Source organism: Sciurus carolinensis, chromosome 13 (genome assembly GCF_902686445.1).
Source record: "Sciurus carolinensis chromosome 13, mSciCar1.2, whole genome shotgun sequence".
Classification (NCBI taxonomy): Eukaryota; Metazoa; Chordata; class Mammalia; order Rodentia; family Sciuridae; genus Sciurus; species Sciurus carolinensis.
The window spans coordinates 70345274-70357419 of NC_062225.1; the positions used below are offsets into that span (position 1 = coordinate 70345274).

Here is a 12146-nt window from a genome sequence, read left to right on the forward strand (position 1 = left end):
TTTTAGGGCCTAGTTTCTTGAAGCTCTTTATTTTATAGATAAAGAACCCCAGAGAGGTAAAGTAAACATTATCAATAGGGGTTCTGGGAGAATCTCTGTTCTGAATTCTAGGCCCTCCTATGATAAAATTTATTCCTCCTCAAGATGAAGATAGCCCCTACATTAGCTGAGCCTATGGTCAGACTATTCAGGACCCCAATCTCAGATCAACTACTTAATAACTAAAGCTTCCAAACTCTTTCCTTCTTGGTTGGAAAAATAGCAGTTTGTAGGTAACAGTATTACCTACAAATCAAGGGGCTGTTGTGAAGTCTGATGAGTTGATACATATAAAACACTTGGAACAGCAATTGGTGCTTGGTACACATATTCTATAAATAATAGTAATTATTAGTTATTAAAAGCAGACTGATATAGCTATATTAAGATGCATCTGTTTGGATTTAGACACAAATGCTTAATCTGAAATATAAGATTATGTCCAGCTTTTTGCAATATGTTTTTAAAATAATGTGGATTTGCTTGTGTACAAGCAGCCAGAGCTCTGACTGGCTCTCTTCAGGTCAGGCTGAGGCCAAGGGGCACTCCCTGACCCCTGCTTTACACAGACCTCTGACTGGAATTACCCCTCCTTTCCTCAACTAGCAGAGAGAGCATGTTCTTTACTGCTGCATCTTGCCTATGTGGTAAGAAGTTGTGAATCAGCACTACTTCTACTTGGAATGGAAATTCCTTCCTTTCTTCCTCATTGGGTCTAGGAAGATAAAGAAGATAACGTCAAATTTGCTTTTGTTTCACTCAGATCTTGGGAGTTGTATTCTCTGCAGAAGGGATAAAGTGGCTTCCAGAACCACCTCTAAAATACAAAATCTGTTTTTAATCAGATTAAGATACTTGCCAAGGTCACAGAGTAAGTTAGTAGCACAGCTAGGCCTAAATCTATAGTTGTGTTTCAGACTCCACACTAGGGTGAGGCCATTTGGTAACATATCAATACAAGACTGATCCAGTGACAAAAAGTAATTATAGATGGAGAGAAAATAATTCAATTTTTTTTTAACTCAATATAATACAAGTTAAGAGGTAACAATCTTAAATAGGTTACAGACTCTAAAGAATCTCCTTGGGGTCAAGGGGAAGTTGCCTTCAATGAGCATCATTTGTTAATTCCTTAAGGAAATACAATAATGGTATTGGAATAAGACGCTGAGGATACAATCCAAAATTGCAGAGAACCTAATATGATCCTTGCACTGATTGTTACATAACTCTGAACTCTATCTAGCTCTAAAATTCTTCATATCTAGAAAAAGGAATCTAAACCCATACAGTCAAAGTGAGCAGGTTGGGTACAAAACAGTTAAGGGATGCTAGAAATGACTACCAAAGGGAAAAAGATAATATCTACAAGTCAGAATCTGAAAAGGCAACATCCATGGAGATCACTTAAAACAATCAAGTTGTTCTCAATATAAACCATTAAAAGAAAACAGAAAGCAAGCATAATTCCAAGGTCAATGCTATCAGGTAATTGCATGTTGGTGAGGGATGTGGCTGCAGAGTCAACACAATCTCAGTCCCAAATTAGTCATTACTGAACATAAAGTCAACATTATCTTTCTCCCAAGTTACAAATGGATAAGAAACTACTGTTACTTTAGTAGCAAACTATAGACAGTACATAGTTGAACAGAATTTAACACTGGAGAATATAAAAATTTACCAAGTACTCTGATATAAATTTACTAATATCCATAATGATTACTGTGTTTCATAATCTCTAGGCCTAACTGGGACATAATTCATGTGATTTTCTATATGGCTACTACACAGCCACATTTCTATTGAGAGCAGTAAGATGGATTTTCTACAAGATTAACGCTAAAGACCTCTAAAGCTTTCATGATTTTCTTTTGCATAGGTTTATTGATATATGATTCAAAGACCATAAAACCTATTCATTTAAAGTGTCTAACTGAATGGCACATATTTTGTTATATTCAGAGTAGTGTAAGCATCCCAAAAGTTGATTTACAGCATTCACATCCCTCCCCTTAGGGTGAGGAGACCTTGTAGTCACTTATACCTTAGAAGTTCTTTCTCTAGACAGCCACATGATTTCTACTCACCTGGTTTAGGTCTTGGCCCAAAAGTCACTTTCTCAGAAAAGTCTTCCCTGGCCAGGTGCAGTGGTACACTCCTGTAATCCCAGTTACTCAGGAGGCTGAGGCAGGAGAATTATGAGTTTGAGAATAGCATGGGCAACTTACTTAGGGAGAGCCTGTCTCAAAATTTAAAACATTTTAAAAAATAGTTAGGGATGTAGCTCAGTGGTAGAGCAGCCCTGGGCTCAATCCCAGTATCACAAAAAAAATAAATAAATAAAAATATTTGAAAGCATTCCCTGACTGTAATGTAAAAATGTTAACACCAACCCCATGACACACACTTCGAGCACCATCCACACGCCTGCTGTCCTCCCCCCACCGCCCCCACCTTATTTCTCCAGATACTGATCACATTCAGCATTCCAAATGCTTTATTTATTGTCTGTAAACTCCAAGAGGCCAAGGTTTTTGTCTGTTTTATTCACTGCTATACCCCCAGGTCTATCACATAACCCTTGTAAAAGCTTAATATTTGTGGTAAGGAGAAAGGAGGGAGGAAAGAGAAGAAAGTGGCTTCCCTACTATTTGACCTTTTAAATTATGAAGGTTCTATAACTTTTCTCTTTTATATAATAAAGTCCAATCAGAAAAACTAAAACAAAAGAAATTAATCAGATTTGAAATATTGTAGACTACAGTACCTATGCTTTAAAGATTTGTTCCCAACTTTTCATTCCTTCTATCTCTAGAATGACTGAGTTTTGTTCCACCCTTCAAAGGCCCGCCGTCTAGGACAGGAAGTCGAGTTACATGTATATTATCTTCTATTTCTGCCTTTTTGATTTTTCAAAAAGTGAATAGCAAATACTAAACATAGAATTGTTTAAAAAAAAAAGATAATCTAAATAAAGTAGGAGACTTTAAAGTAAACTACCAGCTAGAGAAAACTGTTAACTAAGATAGGGGTAGGGGTCACTAAAATAACAAAGAGAACCAAACTGTTAATGGTTAGCACACTAGCTTATTTCTTGCATATGCTGACAGTCATGGCGGGGAGGATGGCATAGGTTCAGGAGGCAACTCTACCGTGGAGTCATGCAGGGATCTAGGCTGCTTACACTGGGGCGCTGCATTACCCTTGTTCATATCCATCCAGTTAAAAAAGGACAGAACAGGGAAGAACACAACTTATCATTCCCATTCCCATTCTACTGGCTAGATCTCAATGACATGGGAAACAAAAGCCTCAGGAAGAAGAGAAAAACAAATTGTGATGGACAAATGGTAGTCTCTCCCACAGGAAGGTTCAAAATGAAGCATGAAGGAGTAGTGGAAGGCAATTGGAAAGGGGGAATGACATGAAACCTTAACAACAGTATTCCAGAAAAGTGAGAGGGCAAGTCTGGCTATATTTTGGGGAATACTAAGAGAAGATAATGTTGGTTAGGTCAATGGTTCCCAAATGCTAAGCTAAAGATCATTTCCCAACTTGTATCAAAATTTTTACTAGTGCACAATGAAGTGAGAGAAATAAATACAAGTTTGTAACTTGTTAATAATGCTAAATTATTTTATTATGTACTTATAATCCAATTCTTCTATTATTTACCTGTAACATCATAAAATATTTTATGCCTTAATTTTTATATTAAAAATATTTTTAAATGTGACAAGGCTGTCAACCATTTTTTTGCTAAGATAATGTCCTTTCCTGACTATAACAAATTCAATATTTATCCCATAGGCAATATTTTCACTCTCCAATTTATTATATATTTTTAATGCCTTAATGTTTTTTAACAAGGTTGTATAGCTTTGGAAATCAGAAAAGACATTCCTATATAGTCATAGGAGTTAAATATAACAAGGGTTGCTTGAGGCTCAGTGCAGTGACACATGCCTGTAATCCCAACAGCTTGGAGGGCTGAGGTAGGAGGACTGCAATTTCAAAGCAAGCCTCAACAACTTAGTGGTCCCTAAGCAACTTAGTGAGACCCTGTCTCAAAATAAAATATAAAAAGGGCTGGGAATGTGACTTGGTGGTTAAGTACCCCTGGGATAAATCCCTGGTACCAAAAACAAAGAAAAGAAAGCTGCCTGAGAGTGGACAGGAAGGCATGCATACAAGGCCCATGCATATAAACTATGCTCAATATATATGCTCAAAAACCTAAAGAAATTGAGTGAACCCAAAATCAAGCCCTTATATAAACATGTAACATATATAACAAATATTAAACCTAAAAAGGGAGTTTAAGGAAGCAGTTAACAAGCTTAAAAACAATCTGCTCTGGCATTAATTCAAATTTTCCTTTTCTAAAATAACTACTATAACCTAAAAATGGCAAAATACACTATTTTTCTAATTACTTGCTATTGGTTGGAGGAAAAATGCCTAATTACAATTAAAAATAGCAATGAAGAAAACTTTTTGCTAGAAAAAGTCAATGTCATCATTCAAAAATGAGATAAAAATAAGAACTTTATTTGAAATATACAAGTGTTAAATTTGAAAACTAAAAAAAAAAAATTAAGAAGAATTCATGACCAATGGAAATATGAGTTTATTAAAGTCAGAGAGCTAATTCCTTGCTCCAGTAAAACCATAGCTCTATAAGAATATCAATTCTTCCATCTTTCTCCCAAATGGCAAACCCTGAAAAAGATGGTACTGAACAGCACACCTCCCTACCAGTGGAGAGAAAGAAAGCTATCAAAAATTAAAACAGTTCAAAATTCATTCTCTGGAAACCTAGTGTATTGCTTCAATAAGTTCCAAACAATTGTGTAAATGTTAGCCATACATCTTTCCAGTCAGTTTAGAATTATTCAGCTATGGGAGACCATACCAAATGAAGCCAACCATGCATGGAAAACATCTGCTGATAATTTCTACAGTTAATGGTTTCCAATAGTAGTATATATCTCTTATCATAACGCTTGCCATGGAAAAAGTTCAAGTATTCACTGGTGAAAGATCAGACTGAAGCTAAGTGGAATTATTATCAAAGACCACTACTATCACACAGCAATCTGTTAATGTCTGGATAATTTAATTTAATTAGTCAGGTTCTAAAAAATTTTCTGCTTAAGTTAGAGTTACTGTTCTTTAAAAATTACACACACATACATACATTCATACCACTACCACAGTAAAATATCTGGAAATTTTTTCTACAAATAAAGAATTTCAGGGCTCTAAAAATTTACCACACATTTGGAAAAATGAAATCATATTTGACAAATAGTTCAATTTAGTTATTTGAAAATGAAAATTTTTAAAAAGAATGTCTGGCCAATATGATTCTAAATACTACATTCTCCTAAAAATGTGCACATAGTTATGCACTTTGATCATACCAGTTCTATTCATATTAAAATTTAATGGCAAAGATTTACAAAACGGACAACAAAACTTAACTTTCCCCTAAGCTTAGAAATCAGAACTGAATTAGGGATTTTATTCTAAACAACATAGTTCTTATAATGCTTTTCTAACGCTCTTTTCTTAAAATTACAATAAAATAATACTGATTAATGGCAAAGCCAAGAATTACAGTACACCAAAAAAACACTAAAAATTTTAAATAATAGTCTCAAAACTAGGATCATAGAGTACAATGAGTAAACAGACTTAAAAAACAAAATAGAATTATTCCCAAATGAGACCTGAAACATAGGGCAACTAGGCTGTCCATACTTAAATTATTTTTAGAATACCTTTTTGAGAAACACTTGTAGAATCTTTAGCACATTCTATTGATTATCTTTAATAAATGGTAACAAATCTCCAAACTTAGAAAGTATATTTGAATTTTGAGGCACTTAAAAAGTCACATGAGGCCTGTTATTGAGAATATGATGGATTATCAAGCAAGGTAATCTATACATGATCAAAATGAGATGTAAACACAAGGCAATGAAACTAATTTCCTAGGAGGCAACCCTGGAAAGATAAAGCCTCCCAAAGGGACAGCTCTAAAACACATTTCCCATTTGGATACCAATGTAACTCAATCCTAAACTACTATTCAATCCAGTGCTCTGATTTTACCAATGAGTAAACACTGCACTATTTAACGGCAAACTGTGAACTAAAAGTCAGAGCTCCTAATTCCTAGTTCAATATTCTTTCCCATATACTATATTGCCTATGGATTTAAAGGGTTGAGAAGAAGAAAGAATTGCTTTCAAAATTCACTAAGGGTTTTAGACTTAAAACTCAAATTGTAGAAACTGGGAATCTTCAAAATTCATTAAGAATATACATCTTAATTTAAATACGCACAGAGTAATACCAATTCCACCGTTGTTAAGAAGCCTGGCTTAAACTGCACAAAAGTCAACTAAAAGATGGATGATACAATAGTTTAGGTTGAAAGTGATCAGGCCCTAAACTTGATCTGGTATGCAAAGTCAAATTTCTTACAGCACAATCAATATGTATGGAGATGGGGGTTTTATTTTGGTTTATCTTATGCAGTCTTTGTTGTTGTTCTTTTTAGATATACATGACAATGCAGTGTATTTTGACATAGTACACATACATGTAACTTATTTTAATTAGGATCCCATTCTTGTGGCTGTACATGATGTGAAGTTTCACTGGTGGTGTATTCACATATGAACATAGGAAAGTTATGTCCGATTCATTCTACTGTCTTTCCTATTCCCATCCCCCATCCCTTCCCCTCATTCCCCTTTGTCTAATCTAATAAACTTCTATTCTTCCCATTCCATCCCCACTCCTTACTATGTGTTAGCATCCACATATCAGAACATCTGGTCTTTGGTTTTGGGGATTGGCTTATTTTCCTCAGCATGATAGTCTCCAATCCCATCCATTTACCAGCAAACGCCATAATTTCATTCTTCTTTATGGCTAATATTCCATTGTGTGCATATACAACATTTTCTTTATCCATTCATCTGCTGAAGGGCATCAAGATTTGTTCCACAGCTCAGCTATTGTGAATTGAGCTGCTGTAAACATAGATGTGGCTGCAACACTGCAGTATGCCTTTGGGTATAAAGTCAAAGAGTGGGATGACTGGGTCAAATGGTGGTTCCATTCCAAGTTTTCTGAGGAATCTCCATACTGCTTTTCAGAGTGGTTGCACCAATTTGCAGTCCCACCAGCACTGTATGAGTGTACCTTTCCCCCCACATCTTGGCCAACATTTATTATTACTTGTATTATTGACAATTTCCATTCTGACTATAGTGAGATGGAGTATCAGTGTAGTTTTAAGTTTTAATGCATTTCTCTGCTAGAGAGGTTAAGTTTTTTTTTTTTTTTCATATATTTGTTGCCCATTCTTATTTCTTCTGTGAAGTGCCTGTTCAGTTCCTTTGCCCATTTATTGACTGGGTTGCAAGGAGTAAAATCAAGAACTAATAAATGGTATGGTAACAAACTGAAAAGCTTCTTCACAGCAAAAGAAACAATCAAGAACATGAAGACAGAGCCTACAGAATGGGAGAAAATCCTGCACTTGCACCTCAAACACAGCATTAATCTCCAGGATATACAAAGAACTCAAAAAACTTATGCAGTCTTTTTTAAAAAAAACTAAAGCTGCACTATGGTTTGAATGACTGTCCTCCAAAGGTGCGTAAGTAAAGGCTTGGTTCCCAAGGCGGCTGCAGAAGGAAGTGCTGCAGACCTTTTAAGAGGTAAAGGAGGCCTTGTGGAAGATCCTTAGGTCACTGAGGTCAAGACCTTGAAAGGGGATTGGTTATGGGATCCCAGGATCTTGGTCTCAAACTGTTCTTGGCTCAAGATGTTAAGTATTTTGTTCCACCATGGGCTCCAACCAGGATAAAAAATGGGACCACCTAACCTTAGACTAGATGCTCCAGAACAATGAATCAAAATAAGCTTCCCTTTACTTTATAAGTAGCCTATCTTATGTTTTTCATTATAGTGATGCAAAACTGCCTGAAAAAAAAAAAAACTATCACTATCACTGTTTGATAGGATTTATTGAGCATTTACTATGCCAGACACTTTGCTAAGCACTTTAGCTTGCACTACCTCATTTAATCCTCAAAGCAGCCCTTTGGAGGTAGGTATGATGTATCCCAGTTTTAAAGACACAGAAACTGAGATCCAGTAGGGTTAAATAACCGGAGTCATGAAGTGCGGCAGGTTATATTTCCAAAGATGACTATAAAAGATATAAAAGATGACTACACCTCCTGTCTTGTTCTTTTTCTTAAAAAATGTTTGTTTTGAAATTTTAGATTTCCAAACAAATTGTGATAATACTACAAATCCAGTTTCACTTTCATTAACATTTCAAAATTTGTATGTTTGCCACAACTATTATTATGAACAATATTAATAATTTTTTATTATCTAAACTCCATGTTTTATTTACATTTTTTAAATTTTCCTCTAAGGTCCTTCTGTGGCAGAGCCCATCAGAATACCACATTACATTTACATCAGAATGTCTCCCTTTAGGGCTCCCTTAGCTATGACAGTTTTCAGACATTCCTTGTTTTTGATGACCTGGGAAACTGAAAAGCTGAGACTTAACCTCACATGTGTCTTACTCTAGAGAGGGTACTTCTTAATCACAGTCCTAAATAATTTCCTGCAACCCAAACCACTTGTCCTTGAATTTTGAAATGATCTTTGTGTTGGTCAATTCAGAGAGCTGAACTGGCAGAAATAAACATCTGGAAAGAAGATCCTACACCAATACTTTCTTTTCCAGTAACTGCTGTTATTACACAGTATATTTAAAAGGATATGTGAATGAGCTGCCATGCTATTTAACACCATGTGAGTCCAAAATATGTGACTTCTAACTAAAAGTAAAATCATTCCCAGGGACGGGCTCAAGCAAGCTATGTATTCATTTATTTTTAAATAGCCATACATCCTTTCCACAGTTATGGAAAAACATAAACTAGAGGGCTTTTTCAGAGTATATTCAAATAATTCCTGTTTGCTTTCATTTAATGGAAGAATGCTTATAAAACATTATTAGATTTATTATACACATTTTAGGATTAAATTGTAGCCAGTGTGAATTTTAATATGCTTGGAAAAAAGTCTAACCTACACTGATTAAAATTCTATTTATAAAGGAAAAATCTAAACCACAGAAACAGTGCTTAGTTTAGAACAAGAACATGTACGTAACTGCCAAATGCAATCCCTATTTAGATGTCTTACTGAAACACTGTAATTACAAAAAAACCAAAATGAATTTCCAAGTGTTTCAAGATGAAATAGTCTGTGCATAATTGTCAAGGTTTATAATTACTGTCCTGAAAAGGTAAATACTCCAGGTTTTAATTTATTATTTTACTAACTCTAAAAGTTAATGCAGATTGAACATTCAGTTTTACTCTAAAATGGAAGTCACCTATAAAATTCAAAAGCTCTTAAATTAAGACTCTAACCAAAGAAAAATTATCAGGAGTCAAAGGAGTCAAAGGAGTCAAAGTTAGTCACAGCCAACTTCCTACAGCCATTTATGGATATTGGAACCTCTAGGCTTATTGAATGGGTTTTAGTCTCCTCACATAAGTCAGTATAGCAAAGTTATCTATCTAAAATGACTGTACTGAGAAATGCATCCTAACTACAGTCTCTACTTCCTCAATTCCCATTTCCTCTTCAACTACAGTCTACTTTTTGTCTCTGCCATTCCACTGAAAATGCTTTGACATAAAAATCCATTTTCATGTTGCTACATTCAGTGGCCACTGCTCTGTCCTCATCTTACTCTACCTCTTGGCAGTATTGTACACATGTGGCCACTTTCTCTTTGAAAAGTTAGCTTCTCTTGGATTTTGTGACACCACTCTGTCCAGGTTTCTTCCCACCTCAAGGATCCCTCTTCTTTGGGTTCACTTGGTTGGCTCTTCCTCCTCCAAAGGACCTCTAAATGCTGAGGCTTCCTACCACTCACACTTTGGTTGTCTTTTCTTCTCTTTACCCCTTTCCTCCTTCTTCCTTCCAGGCTGTCTTCACACAGATCTTTCCAAACTGATAGCCAAAACACAATCCTGTCCTCTGAGCTCCAGACTGACAAATTCATCTGCTTCCTGGACACTTGAGTAATGAGTGGGTAATGGTTCTATCAAATCTAATACATCCCAAATAAATGTCCTTGATTATTCCTCCCTTACCTGTTCCACTGTCCCCATTTGTTTCTGCACCTCAGCATATAGAAGTAGCATTCACCTGATGCTCTACCAGGAAACTCAGGGGTCAACTTTCGTTCTTCCCATTCCCTTGCTCCCAAAACTCAGGAAAATCTGCAGGGGGCTTAACTTTATTGCCAATATAGATCCTAAGTCCAATATTACCCATTGTCACCATCTTTGTCAAAGTAGTCATCTTTTGTTTGTAATATTTCTGATTCCCTCTCTTTTGTTCTTGGCCAAACCACACTCTCTGTTCTTCATACTGTGGAGAAGGAATCTTAAAATGTGAATCTGATTCTATCATTTCATAGTTCAAAAGTCTTCAAAGGCTTTTCATTGTACCCAGGGAAAAACTCAAATTCCCACCAAAACCTCCAAGTCTTGCACGAGTAGGTGCCCAGCTCGTTTCCTTGTCCAAGTGCAGCGTCTGCCTTCACCTCTTCTCCAGCAGACCCACACTACCTCAAGGATGTGCACAAATTGTCAGGGATGCCTAAAATGGACTTTTCAGAAAATTTCTCCTGTTCTTCCTTTAGGTTTAAGGCATCAGCCTAATGCCAACTCCCTAAAGAAGACTTTACTAAGGCTAACCACTACCACAGGAAGTTCACCTCAGCAGTTATTCCTGGTCTCCATCCTGACTACTTTGTCTACAGTTTCATTATACCTTGCAGCTATTTTATTCATGTGTCTGGCTTTTGTTTTCTACCTGTCACTCCCTCGAGAATTGTAAACCTGCAGTTCTAAGGTTATAAGGGTATCAATCAATCCAAACTCAGAAAGTACGAAAGTAAAAGAGAACTCTATCTGGAGTTTTGGAATTGCAATCCAGGAAACAGGTTCACATAGCTCCAAATTGGTATGCTGAGGAAGGCAGGAAAGTAGGAGTTCACACAGGATATGCAATGTTAGGAAGGAACAGGGGCTATATGGCCAATAGAAAATGAATAAGCAGAATGAAAAAATCCACAAAGAATAACCTCTTGATATGCATCTTGAGTCTCTGGGTACAATGTAACTTTGAAGTTATTAGGCATCTTGAGCCTCTGGGTACAATGTAACTTTGAAGCTATTAGGCATCTTGAGCCTCTGGGTACAATGTAACTTTGACATTATTAGAATAACTTTTAGGTAACTAAAACTAACATTCTAGGCAGCAGCTGGAGACTTGCCTAAGTCCTGCCTCCTAATGGCCTCCCAAATCCACTGTGAAAAGCTCTGTCAATGCTGCTTTTATTGTGATTTTCCTTTTATTTTCACAAAAGCTATACTGATTGTTTGCTATCACATCCTTAGCATAAGACTCAGAACACCTGGAAAAAGCTCCATTCTACTTGTTGAAAGGCTTACTATAAAAAGGGGAGAAGTGGTCAGATAGACTTCTACTAACTCTTTTTATTCTTTCAAGAATTCAAAAGCAGGCATAAACAAATGTGGTTGATCAAAATGTCTTTCACTTATTAAACCCTTTACTTCTGAATTTATATGGTGTCTTTTCTATGTGAGAGCATCTATATGACAAATACAAAAGTATAACAAAAATAATGTCATCTAAAATTCAAAGAGTATTTTCTATAGCTTCCAATGTGCTTTTCAGTTTTTATCTCAACTCATTAAGAGAGGTAGCAATTATTATTTTCATTTTACAGATACCATCACTAAGGTTCAGAGGTGGAAGAGTTGCTTAAAACCACAGATTTTTAGTGGTATGGCTGAGTTACGCACCTAGTTTTCCTGGTTTCCAACCCAGTCAGTCCTTTCTTGTTTCTTTTATTTGTGTGTGTGTGTGTGTGTGTGTGTGTGTGTGTGTGTTTTGTTGCACAATTTTCGTGTTTTTGAAACTGAACTACACTAAATTTGTAGCTTGAT

At 35.9% G+C, this 12146-nt stretch overlaps 1 protein-coding gene across 2 annotated transcripts in view; it reads right to left on the reverse strand.

Annotated features, from left to right (window-relative positions):
- Positions 1-12146, reverse strand: part of Lclat1 (lysocardiolipin acyltransferase 1) — a 190624-nt gene that overhangs the window by 138748 nt on the left and 39730 nt on the right. Inside the window, exon 2 of one of the 2 annotated variants that reach the window (XM_047523275.1) lies at positions 2130-2224. The exons of the other annotated variant lie outside the window; for it this stretch is intronic. The gene's annotated coding sequence lies outside the window, so the exon portion shown is untranslated. The remainder of the gene's footprint in view (positions 1-2129; positions 2225-12146) is intronic. 2 annotated transcript variants of the gene reach the window in all.